The following is a 13,476-nucleotide window of genomic DNA, read 5'->3' on the forward strand; positions in this document are numbered from 1 at the left end:
GCTCCACTGGGGTGAGGCAATATTGTGTATGTAGGGTTTGTATTTCTTCTATACACCGTGACCTATAAGGGAAGACTAAAAGAATTGGGTTTGTTTCGTCTGGAAAAGAGACGACTGAGGGGGGACATGATAGCAGTGTTCAAGTACCTAAAATGGTGTTCTCGGGAGAAGGGAGAAAACTTGTTCTCCTTGGCCTCTGAGGACAGTGTAGAAAGGGATAACTGTACCACTGCAGATATATGGATTCAACCCATCTCATGTCATCCCTGTACTGCTGGAAAGCAAAGTGCTGGTCTAGATAAGTCTGTGTTCTGTATCCCAAAATTCATTTGAACCCCCTAATTACCAAGTTAAAGTGTTGCACGGAGCAGATAAACAACGGATCAGAAATCAACGTGCACTGCTGACTTTCTGATGTTCCCAAACCCCTTCCTGCATCCTGCCCTATGACCATCCAAAGAAAACTGATTCCTTTCATTGGAAAAACATCTAAATGCTGCACACCCATTGCACAGACTTGTTTGTACTGTGATCTGGCAGCAAAACAAACAAACAAACAAAAAGTATAGTGTTTGGGCTCCCTACAGAGGGACATAACATTCTGGACCAGGAGGTAATCGTGTCTCTACACATCCCTGGTGTCCTCCCATAAGGAATAGTGTGGTCTGTTATGGACTTCACCTTATTTGACAGATATTGGGAATCTGGCGGGAGGTGAGAGATGAATGAGAAAGGATCGGGATGCAGGGAGAGCCGCTGAAACAGGTTTAAAATAAGAGTCTATACATGTAGCACTGAGCGAGTCAACCCCCTGTTTATTGCTGCATCTCCTTTGGAGTGCTTACCCGTAGCACCACACACAGCACCAGCCCAGCTGGGTATAGCACGCCAGGGTCAGGCAAATGGCCACGAAATTGTTCGGTTGTGTGGAACTACACGTGCAAGGCAAAGGCAGTGGACACTGGCACCATTTTACACAGGCATTGGTCATTTTAGTTGATGTGTCACTCCTGAAGTAACAAAGGCACAGAGAGCACAGCTGCTGATGAAATCCTGAAGTGTTCAAGGCCTGTACGCCACTGCCCTGCTTACTTCAATGCTGCCTGTCAAAGTTACAGCTGAGAGTTTGGGAAAGTGTCCTAGTGTACAGGAAGGAAGCAGGCTGCCATCCCTAGAAAGCCAATCAAACACAGAAAATCTGGGAAAATCTTAAAAAATAACAAATCATCTAGCAGCACCTTAAAGACTAACAAAGCATGTAGATGGTATCATCAGCTTTCATGGGGACAACCCACTTCTTCAGATGACTGGATTATTAAAAGTCCAGATCCAAAAATAAACAGAAGATGGGGGGAAGAAAGGAAAGAAAAAAATAGTGAATTAGATTGTTCAAGTTACAAGAAGCTGATAGAGAAGGTGAAAATTGTGCTTAAGTATCCATTGTTTAGTTGTTTAAGTCATTAGAATGTAGAAAGTAGTGTGCTAGCCAGGTAATGTTATTGTTCATAAGTTTTTGATGGCTTTCAAACTTGTATATGATGTTAAGTTCCAAAGCTTTCCTGTGTATTTGGCTTATGAAGTTGGCTTGAAACATCATGAGTGGATTTTCCCTTTTCCAGTTGCAGACTAACTCAGCTACCCCTCTGAAATAACATTAAATCTGAATAATCAAAAAAACCCAAATGGTCTGGAAGCACTTTATAGACAAGCAAAACATATAGATGGTATCATGAGCTTTTATGGACCCAGCCCACTTCTTCAGACCAGTCATCTGAAAAACTGGCCTGTGCTCACGAAAACTAACAATACCATCTATATGTTTTGCTTGTCTTTAAAGTGCTACCAGACCATTTGTTGTTTTTTTTTTTAGTTTATCCTGTACAGACTAACACAGCTGAAGGGTTTTATAACTGTTATTGGGGGAAGGAGGCAGGATCACTCCTCCTGGAACTTTCACGCACCCACACGAGTCTTTGTTCAAGTAACAAAAGCAATTCATCTCTTAACTAAATGATCTGTCAATGAATACGAAGACACACAAATAAAGCACTGGCAAATGAGCAGGGAGACCAAGTGTGAGGGAGTGTGCGCGTGAGTGACAGAGAGTTTGCAGGCCAAGACTTTAAATGGGTTCAAAAAAAGAGCCAGATAAATTCATGAAGGTCAGGTCCATCAAGATGGAGAGGGATGGTGTCTCTAGCCTCTGCGTCTCAGAAGCTGGGAATGAGCGACAGGGGGTGTTCATTTCTTCCGGGGAACCTGCCATTGGCTACTGTCCATAGACAGGATAGTGGGCTATATGGACCTTTGGTCTTATCCAGCATGGCTGTTTGTGTGTGTGTGAGAGAGAGAGAGAGAGAGATTGTGTATGTACCTGAGTTGCCAGCTTGTGCTTCTATGACATCGCTTCTATGGATACCTGAGATACTTACATCCAAGCTACTTTGGGTGTCCTGGCCAGGGCTGCAGTCCCGCCTCCGACTGCAGGGCACACATGCCCCAACAGTGGGAGACTTGTGAAATTCCATCCCAGAATGGGTCGGTGTCCAGACTCCTGAGTGACACATTCAGAAACCAATGAGAGCAGAGATGTGCAAGCAGGCCTGGAATCTTCACATCCATCATAGAACCCCTTTACATTTCTTTCCATTTTCCTCAGCAGAGAGCAAGTCCACCCACTTTTCCTACTTGACTGCCTGCATCACGTGAATGAGATGAACCCCAAGAGGCACTTAACATCAGCAAGCAACACTGGCTTTGCCAGGAGTGGCATGTCAACATGAAGGACAGGTCCATCAAGACATAGTCTGTGTCTGGACTTATGATTCTTATCGTTGAGATTGCAGGTTTGACATGGAGTTGCGTCAAATTGGCCAGGCATCACCCTGCAGGCGGTAGTCTGCAGAAGTAAATTGCTGATCAGAGCTAAACCAGCAAGTGTTTGTTAGATGTCCCAAGATGTTTTGAACAAATCATGGTGCCCCAACGTGTCTTACACAATCTGGGGTGGCACGAGATCCTTTGCACAAAGACCATGGAATTTTCCACAGCCAGAATTGCAAAAATCCCAACCTCCAATTTGTGGTGACAGTTCACACCCTTTCCAAAAGCAGGGCTCACCTTCTGATTGGCCCACTGCAGCTTTGCCAAGACAAAACCAAGCCTTCAACAACTGTATAAAACAGGCTGGTTCAGTCAGGGTGTCACTCCCTGGTGCTAAACTACTTGGACAAGAGAGACCCTGAGCAGAACGTTCATCACCTGGTTACTGTGAGCGCCTCCTATCTGGTAAGTATTACAGTCACTTCTCTAATAATCACCCTGCTAACTCTTCCTTTACAGTCCTGTCTAGGGACACAGCTGAAAGATCAAGAAAGAGAAGACTACAACTGTCATAACCCCTTGTGTGAACTAAGAGAATGAACTTTTTAGGTCTCTCAAGAAACTAAGTTTAGTGAGGATGAAGTGGAGAATTCTCAACTTCATGCCGGTTTGAATGGAGAAGTAGTAAAGCAACATATGTCATGTTTAACCCTCCTCTCCAAAAAGTTGGTTATTTTAAAGCTGACTAAGTTAACTCCACCTGCAGGTTAATTCCAGTTGTTCAAATTCTTTTTATCAGGAAATCCTAGCTATCCAAAGGTATTCTCCCTGTAGTCCTGAATTAGTTTACCCACCACTGATGAGCTACGCTTAAGGCTAGGGGAACTACAGTTGGGAGGATTTCCAGAATTAAGAGTGATGACAGTGAGAAAGAGGGTAGAAAAGTGAGGGGAAAGAAAGAAAGAAAGAAAGAAAGAAAGAAAGAAAGAAAGAAAGAAAGAAAGAAAGAAAGAAAGAAAGAAAGAAAGAAAGAAAGAAAGAAAGAAAGAAAGAAAGAAAGAAAGAAAGAAAGAAAGAAAGAAAAAGAAAAAGTTAAGTTGAAGACTGAAAGGAGACGGATTAAGGGAGAGACAGGACTGCAGAAGGCAGATCAGGAGTTCAGGGAAAGAAAGCAGGGCAGGAGGGAAGAGAATGTAGAATGCAGAGAGGAGATGGAGAAAATGGAAAGGAAAGAAGAAGAAAGGCAGTAAGTGGGGCTGTAGCTGTATGCAAAAGGGGCCTCTTTGGCGCTGTTTCAACACAGCCAAGAACTATAGGTTCTGAAAACACCAAAAGAAACAGTGAGGGATGGGGACAGCTCCCTCCTCCTGTACTATGTCATAAAGCTGATGCTTTAATCACCTTCCTTCTCCTCTCTGTGATTTCTTACTTACTTTTAGGACTGTGTTAGAGCATATATAGGATGTATATGTGAGTCAACGCTGCTCTCAACACTTAGGCAAAAAGAGGGAGAAGCTGTTAAATGTCCATTAAGGAAAACATTGTTTCCACTATTTGAATATTTAATTACCTTTGAATGTTTCATGAGAGAGACCAAAATTGGAGGACAGAGCTGAAATTCCAGGGAAATTGGAATAGGTTGTTAACGAGAGGTTGTCAGCCCAGGGAAGAGACCTGACACACTTTCCCCGGGGTAATGTTGAGCCTTCTTGTAATTCAGTAATAATACAGTGTTGCAGGGTCACTGATTCAAATACGGCCCAGCTGCCCTTCCCTCTCATGACTGAGGGTGACCTAAGGCAACTTTCAGTGGCATTGTGCATAGCCAGGCGAAATCTGAGTGAACCGGATTGAGCTCCGAAGTGCCTATTCACAAGTCAAATTCGGCCCCCTATGAGTGGGTGAGATTGTGACCTGGTGCTCAGGTTCACAATACCCAAGAGCAGCCTTTGGTGATGAAGTTAAAAATACAGCCCTGAGACCGGCGTGGCTACTGAGGTAATATTGTGCTTTAAAAGACCCCCCGATCCCACAAGCACATCATCACGGCTAGGTGGCAGTATTCTCACTAGGGCAAATGCAGGTAAAATCATTGCCAGTGCTGGGAAAGATTAAAAAGAGGATGAAAACTGCTGATTTAAATCACCATCTGTATGATGTGTCTGGGGTTTTTAGTTTCCATAGCACAGGCACTCCCATAATTCCATTGGTGAACAGACTGATCAGAAGGGAACAAAAATGTGCATTTAAATATTCCTAGTTCAATGTTGCTAGCAACGTTGCCTTCCTAATGTAATACAGAACTGGGAAAAAGTTTTCCACAGTAAAAAGGCTGTGATAAGGCCTTTGATAAACTAATGTGATTTACAATTTCTTGGTAAATTGTAACATCACATGATTTGTTCATTCTTTGATATTGCATAAACATGTACATCCAGTCACCTTTTTTTTGCTTTCTGTAATTTCTTCATTGTTTTCCATTCTATTTTGGGTAATACAATACAAAATATTCAGTAATTCTCTGGTCTATACTTTGGCTAAGCAGAGCGAGATTCCAGTGAAAAACCCAACATAAGTAATTGGTTAATTAAAATATTTACAGAATATCATTATTTCAAAACATGTCTTGTTTTACATATTTGTATTTCTCTGAAATTCTACTAGGATGTCTCTTGTGCTGTATGGCTAACAAAGACTATTCTTAAGAGATTGCAGAACACATATTAAAATGTTAATTGGTTTAAAGATATATTTCAATAGCTCAGCATGTCACAATCCCCAGTGTCCTAGTGCAGTAGTCCCACACCTTTTGGGGCTGCCAGGTTCCCGGGGGCAGGGCCGCTCATGTGCCGTGCGCCCGGGGCGGGAGCCGCGCATGTGCCACTTACCCAAGGTCTGGAGCACAGGAGTGGCTTGGGCCGGCCCTGGTCACTTGGTGGGTGCACATAAATGCCCCGGCAGGCGCCATGGCACCTGCGAGCACCGCATTGGGGACCACTGTCCTAGTGTCGTCTCTCTCCTTTTTATCTTGGTGTCTCTTCTCTCTAGTGGCACTAAGTTCCCTGCAGACCTTAAGCCATGAAGATCCTCCATCGGCTCTTTGCTGTTCTCTTCCTCGTGCTCCTGGATTCCCTGGGTAAGATATAAATGAAAACAAGAGATGACACAAAGGGACAACTAGGAGCCTGGATTGGGTTTGTCTAACATTTTCCATTAGAAAAATTATTCTAACTTTTTTTATGCACTCTAGCAGCTGCCTCCAAGAAAAAAACATTGAGATTTGTCTGAATTATGATCAGTCAAAACAAAATCCATGTCCCCTCAGCGTTTTCCTCAAATCTTGGTAAGGTGTGCCACTTAAACCTCCCCTCATTCTGTCTACGCAGCTCATATTCTTCCCATAACGAGCCAACACAGAACTGAATATCTGAATTCCATGCTGACAAATGAAGTCTGACCAACCCTGCTCAATATGTCCAAGGGTTTGAGAGATGGTGCATAGGATCGGGAGTCAGGAGACTGTGGTTTAAAATATAACCTCTGCTGCTGACTAGTGTGTAACTCTGTGCCTTTCGCAAGCTGACATCTCATAAATCAGGTCTCATGTCCCTTTGAGGGGGTACATGGTTGAGAATAGAAACCAGATCTCTAACATGGCAGCACTTCATCTCAGCGCCTTAATCCCATCCTCTCTCAGAACCTGCTACAACAGCCAACTTGGCTTTCTGTGCAGCCAGACGGGACTTTTTCAAAACCTTCTCTTTCAAAAAGCTACAGTCATCTAGGAAGTCAATTTAACCCTACATTGTCAGATTGCATTGATCATAACGCCTGCCCCAGCTCTGTGAGAGCCAGAGGGAATCAAAACCATGCCCCAGCCACAAAAGGAAGTTAACAGCAAAAGCCACCATTGGCTTTCCACCCCTTAAAGCAGGGATGAGCAACCAAAAATAGTGGGCCACATGAGGGGCCCACCTTCACTTCAATGGGCAACAGCAGCCCGTGGACCACTGAGGTTCCGCGCGCAGCCTCACGCCCCTTCTGACTACTCCCTCATGTACCACTCACACTCTGGGGCACCAAAGCCCTGCTCTTACCTGCTCCTCCTCCCCCTCCCCCCCAGCACTTTCAGAGCACTCCAATCACCGGATTCATGCTCGATCCCTTCCCCTCGTCTCCCTGCCAGATCTGGAACCCCACAAACAGCTGATGCTTGGTGTTCTAACCATGGAAGAAAGTGGGAGGGGTGAAAATGGAGTGTGAATTAGGTAATTTACGGCTATTCTGAAAGTGCTGAGAGGGAGAAAGAGAAGCAGGTAAGTGCAGTGCTCCAGGTTGCCCACCACTGCCTTAAAGGCAAAGAGCAGCAAAGGACACCCATTCTGAGTGAGACCGTTCTAAGATGTTCAGCTGGAGAATCAGTGCCCTGTTTGATTAAAGCTCTCCACTCCCTTCTTTGAGGCTGCCCTTCAACATGGGTAGAACTACAACCATATTAATAGTACTAAAGCGGTGATAGTTTTACACAGGAAGATAATTGGACTGACTTGGCCAGGTCTTAGTGAATGGGAGCTGCCTGTCATCTCTCCTACAGTTTTCCCTTTGTAAGGCTGGCAGACTGCAGGCAGAGCCAAACCTGGGACTTCAGTGCATGACCTCCTCTACTGCATCAGCTGGTTAATTAGTAGCTAAGCCAGCTCGCTGGTACCTTAGGGTATGTCTACACTACAGAGTGTAGTAAACTAACTTTAATAGGCGCTACACTAGCGCTCCGCTAGTTCGAATTTAATTCGAACTAGCAGAGCGCTTAGTTCGAACTAGGTAAACCTCATTTTACGAGGATTAAGCCTAGTTCGAACTAGCTAGTTCGAATTAAGGGCTGTGTAGACCCTTAATTCGAACTAGTGGGAGGCTAAGGCTTCCCAGGTTTTCCTGGTGGCCACTCTGGCCAACACCAGGGAAACTCTATGCCTCACTCCCGGCCCCGGACCCCTTAAAGGGGCACGGGCTGGCTACGGTGCCCGTGCCAGGTGCAAGCCTGCCAGCACCCAGCCAGCAGACCCTGCACCTGGCACGGATCGAGCCACCCACCCGATGCCCCCCACCCCTCCCCTTCTTCCCGGGACCAGGCTGGCAGCTCCCGGGAGCTTGCCCGGGACCACAAGAGGCGGGCACCCGCCTGGGCTAATGCGGACATCGTGGACCTCATCCACAATCTCCGCACTAGGCACAGGAAGGTGGCCGTCTAGGGAGGAGAGCTGCCAGCCTGGCCACCCAGGAGCAGGAGTGCATGAAAATCAAGGTGGTCCACTGAGACCCCCGACCCTGAGCCCTGAGCTTACAATGGCTGTCCTGGGTCAGACCAAAGGTCCATCTAGCCCAGTAGCCTGTCTGCCAACAGCGGCCAACCCTAGGGACCCTGGAGGGGGTGGACCGGAGACAGTGACCAAGCCATTTGTTTCGTGCCATCCCTCTCCAGCCTTCAACAAACTTTGGGCAGGGACACCACTCCTACCCCCTGGCTAATACCACTCCATGGACCCAACCTCCATGACTTGATCTCACTTCCCTTTAAACTCTGTTCTAGTTGTAGCCTTCACAGCCTCCTGCAGCAAGGAGTTCCACAGGTTGACTCTTTGCTTTGTGAAGAACAACTTTCTGTTACTAGTTTGAAGCCTGCTACCCATTCCTTTCCTTTGGTGTCCTCTAGTCCTTCTTTATGGGAACTAATGAAGAACTTTTCTGTATGCACCCTCTCCACCCAACTCCTGCTTTTAGAGACCTCTATCCTGTCCCCCCTCCGTCTCCTCTTTTCTAAGCTGAAAAGTCCCAGTCTCTGTAGCCTCTCTTCATATGGGACCTGTTCCCAACCTCTGGTCATTGTAGTTGCCCTCCCCTCTCCCAGCCTCTCTCTTCCCCTCTCCCACCTCCTTTTCCCAGTCTCCCCCAGTTTTGTTCAATAAAGACAGATTCCATTTTTGAACACAATTGTCTTTATTTTGTACATCAAGAAAAGGGGCTAGGGAAGGGTAAGTGGAAGGAGGTGAGGGAGGAATGGGGCACGAGCCCCCGATGGGGAGGACTGGGCTGGCTCTGTGGGCTTCTGGGGGTGGAAGCTCTCCTGCAGTCCCCCAATTGCCCCCTCTCCCCAGATGGCAGCCTGCGGCAAGTGCAGCCGGGCTGATGGCCGAGTGGTGTGATGTGCCCAGTGTGGGCACTCCGGGCACTCCAAGCCAGGACTGGTTTTCAAGCGGGGCACCCCTGAGAACTGTCTGTCCGGGGTGGGGGTCGGGACCCTTTAAGCACAGCCCTCAGCTAGCCTGAGACAGCATCTCCACGCTCTAAGTCCTCCTCTGATGCCCTTCCGGCACTGCTTCCAGCCATCCTTAAGCCTTGTTCAGGGTCCACTTAATGTAAACATGCTAGTTCGAATTAGCAAAACGCTAATTCGAACTAGTTTTTGGTTCTAGACGCGTTAGTTCGAATTAGCTTAGTTCGAATTAACTAATTCAAACTAAGTTAGTTCGAATTAGCACTGTAGTGTAGACGTACCCTAAGGCTCCAGGGCAGACTCATTATTGCCTCTATGAGTCGCCTTGGTGTGACTAGGTGGGACAGTGCATCACACCCAGAGAAGTGTGTGGGTTACACCTCAAGGATGCCAGTTATGGGGGGCAAGGAGCAGCTAGGAGTGGCATTTCTAGATGGCTAGGAGTGGCTAACCAGTGTCCGTTAAGTGACTTGCCACAGGAAGTCAGAATATATTAGTGTTAGAGTTGAATGGGTAGAATATTTATTTAAATTTCTCTCTTTTATATAGGAATTAGATAGAGTGCTCCTGTCAGCTTAAAGTTTTTTGCCAAAAAAGTAAAGTTTTTCAGTGCCTTAGTAGCCCCTGGATAGAGATGATATGGGGGGGAGCAGATGGGGTTGTTTCCCCCACCCTTTGGATGCTTGGCTTGTACTGAGTATGCTCAGTAACACTGCTGAAGCCTCCGCCCGCAGACTGTTCCCCTCGTGCTCTCACTCTCTTCCCCTCAGCACTCCTTCCCCAGCCCCATGGCATGCAGAGGTCATCCCCACCCCCCACCAACATCTGAAACGGCACCCTTGTTGCATCGTCTCTGGAAAGTAATTAACATTCTTCTTCTTTGTCAGGATTCTCCCAGGCGAGGGTAAGCCCAGCGAAATGTAGAAGCTTTGGGGGACAATGTTACCTTAGATGTCCTGCTAATTCCAACTACATTACACAATGCTATTTCGGTTCCTGCTGTCAAAGGTAAGCTCACATTCCAAGCGGGAGGCTGTGCAGCATGAACAGAAAGGTTCATGAGTCTCTTTCACTTTCACAGCTGATGAACCCGTCCATCCTTAAAGCAGCTTATCTCTTAGCCCTTTATTTTCCCTCTAAGGGAGGTCATCATAGAAACCTTGCCGATATCCATGTTAACTTTGTCCAGCATGAATGTAAATAATTTAAGCATGAAGTTTCCTCTTGTAAAGTTAACATGGCCGCATTCCACATCTGCCTCCCTTTCTGTTCCTGTTCTGCCTCTTTCTGACCGAATGCAGGACGCTCAGCTGGTCACACTAATGATGCAGCAGGAACAGGTCCTAGAGAAACAGTTGGGAGGGTGAGAGACTTTCCCACCCACTAAAACACCAGAGGAGCTCGCTGTGGGCACGAATGTGAAACTGGGAGCTCCTTGGGCCGGCAGAGTGGGAACCAAGGATTGAGGCTGGAGTGGCCATGCTACCAACTACAGGGATGATCTCCTGGCCCAGAACATGCCTGAACATGCCCAGAGAGCCCTGCTCCCACCAGGCAGGGCTGTTAGCATAGAACTGCTCCCCGAACAGAGTCAGGCTTCAGGTAGAATTAGAATTTCCCTGCATTCTTGAAGAGTTAGTTATGTATCAGCTAAATCAGGGGTGGGGAACGTAAGCCCCCAGCTTGTTTGGATCCAGCCCCTGAGGCTCAGGGCTCCCCACCCCCCGAACACTGGATATCTGTGGGGCTGGAGTGCACAAAATCTATTAGCCTCGGACCTCTTAGACTCTGGTGTGCAAGGAGAATAAGGGGAGGGGTTTTCTCCTTCTCAGTCCGGGTTATTTTTGTTTTGTTTGGGGTTGGGTAGTTTTTGTTTTTTGGTTTTTTTTGCTTCTCACTTCTGTGGAGTCCGCGACTTTTTGGTGGGTCAGTTGCCCCCGACTCAAAAGTGGCAACCCACCCCTGATCTTAATTACAATACCTAACTGTCAAATTAGCTTCAGCTATAGACAAAGTGCATTTAATAAAACACCCCACTACATGAGTGAGTCATGCTTTCCTAAACTTTAGTCTTTTTTGTAGACAGCCAGTTCAGCATTTTAGTTACTATGTCCGTTACAACTCGGTAACTAAATGTGGCAGATTTCTTGTTTCGGGGGTTAACCAAGAACCCCACTTAGTGACTGGGCAGTTCTTCCCCATGCCATATGATTTCAAATCAAACATCTGTAGCCAGACATGAACTCCAACTTGGTTCCCCCCCCCAGAGAGCAAGAGAAAGGCAGTCAGCCTTTGATGCCCTGGGAACGCAGGTGTGCTGCCTGTCCCTGACTCTACCATAAACAGAAACCAGACAGTAAATGGGCTAGCTGACGACCCGGGGCCTCCCGTCGCCCTGATGGCTAGTACCAGTAGTTGACACGCCTGCACTGTCCCAGGAGAGGAATCTTCGCCCATCACATACCAGAGGTGCCCATTGTCTGCATTTTCCCAAGTGTGAATTATGCTTTGCACCCTTCGTGGCAAACTTGGCGTTCAAAGCCATTTTTCCTAATTGGCCACTTGAGACCAGGAAGAAGCCTACATGACCCAAGGGGTATAAAGAGGGGTTTAGAAGCCCACCCTATTTGAGCTCCAATCATCTACACGTGCTGGCAGGTATTGATTGTCTCCCGAGGTCTGTGGGACGCCCAACCTTGTCCTACTTCTTCCCGAGGGATTGAGAGAAAGACGCTGGCCACGCCAAGTCTGGAACGCAGGGGTGAGAATATATACCTGCTAGGTGTCTATTTTGCATGCATTTAATAAGAGCTCAGAGAACCAAAAGGGTTTCATGGTACCTGTAAGTGACTTATTAGTGTAATTTCTGTCCTGTCCTTTGTAGTGGCTGTGTTATCTGTAACACAATAGTAGCATTTAACAGCTAAGTTTACCCTGTAACAATAATATAGTAACTGTTTAAGCTTTAACCTGACTCCTTCAGGTGCTGTAACAGAATCAAGCACAATTTAAAAGAACTTCAGCCGGTCATAAGGGACAGATATAGGGAGAGCCTGAGCGTTGGATCGTGTCGCTTCCAGGGGACAGATCCGTTGGGGCATCTCTCAGCCTCCCCAGGCTGCCCGCTGCGAAGGGATCATGTATCCTGGCAGTACAAATCTGAGGTGTAATAAGCTCTCCCTGTAAACTTGTTGGGGCGCTCGTCAACCTCCTTCAGGTTGCCCGCTGCGAAGGGACCCTGGTCTCAGCAGTTGAAGTCTCGGGTGTATAACACACATACACACCACTCACTGCCCTGACCGTCGGCTGACAACATCGTATAATTCTTTTCTATGGGAAAACATCAAATATCTGACTCTCTTTCCTTTGTACAGAAATATTTTGACTGATTACCTCAGATGATCTCCGGGAATCTGGGAGACAGCCACTTGCTTCTAAAATCATCAGATCCTGCCTCAATGGAACCTTGAAGGCTCATTCATTTGGGCTGAAAAGGACCTTGTGAGGTAGAGAAACTCCAGAAGGGAGCCCTTGTATTACACATATAAGATTTGTTACTTTCCTTTTAATAAAAGCAAGCTGGTGTAAGATCATCATACCAAAGGGTGTGTGTGTGTGTGTTGATGGGAAGCAAGAGGGCTATTTCTAGCATTCTTCTTTTAGAATCCAATTGGTTTATCTTTTAAAAATCAAATACATAATAACACATGTTAATACCACACATGGCTATATGTAAACTACAATTCACACATCTCTGCAGGCTTAGAGGTGCTCATATGAATAGATCCTTATTTCGTACAGTTGTTACAAATCCTAACAGATTGTGGTGTCAGAGGAGCTTGGTTCAGTCCCAGCTGAGCTGTACAGTGTGTAGCCCTCACCTGAGTTCTCTATTGCAACTAGACTATCCCTCTGCTCTGAAATTCCACTGTCCACGTCACTGCTCAATTCCCTAACCTGACACGTCAAGTGCAGCAATGGGGAGTGGCTAGCAGAATAAACTCTGTAAAACCTGTCTCTGACACTCCCAGAGATCAACTTGTTTGATCTCAGTCCCCCAGAGATCCAAAAAAACCCTCAAAGACTGATTTCTTGCTGCCACCACCCAAGTGAATAAAAGAAAATATAAAATAACCCCTTTTCCAAGGAAGACATCACTTGGAAATCCCCTCCCTAAGGCAAAGCTCTTCCCCCTGACTAAACCTCTGCTTTGCTTGGAGTTGGGAAAACAAACAGAGGGAATCCGCAGACAACAATGGACTCTGCCTGGGTAACTAAACACGTAAACTCAAGGACACAACAATCAACCAAAACCGGTTAATCAAAACAAAAAGGAAAACTCTTTTATTATCAAAACAAAACTACTGTTGTAAGCATAGTAA

At 46.4% G+C, this 13,476-nt stretch overlaps 1 long non-coding RNA gene across 1 annotated transcript; it reads left to right on the forward strand.

Annotated features, from left to right (window-relative positions):
- Positions 1-3,090: 3,090 nt before the first annotated feature.
- On the forward strand, positions 3,091-12,687 carry LOC102455932 (uncharacterized). Its single transcript, XR_016349102.1, has 4 exons — positions 3,091-3,288; positions 5,872-5,959; positions 9,982-10,102; positions 12,469-12,687. It is a non-coding gene; the product is annotated as an uncharacterized LOC102455932 (long non-coding RNA).
- Positions 12,688-13,476: the final 789 nt, after the last annotated feature.

Source organism: Pelodiscus sinensis, chromosome 3 (genome assembly GCF_052426305.1).
Source record: "Pelodiscus sinensis isolate ZL-2025 chromosome 3, ASM5242630v1, whole genome shotgun sequence".
Lineage (NCBI taxonomy): Eukaryota > Metazoa > Chordata > Testudines > Trionychidae > Pelodiscus > Pelodiscus sinensis.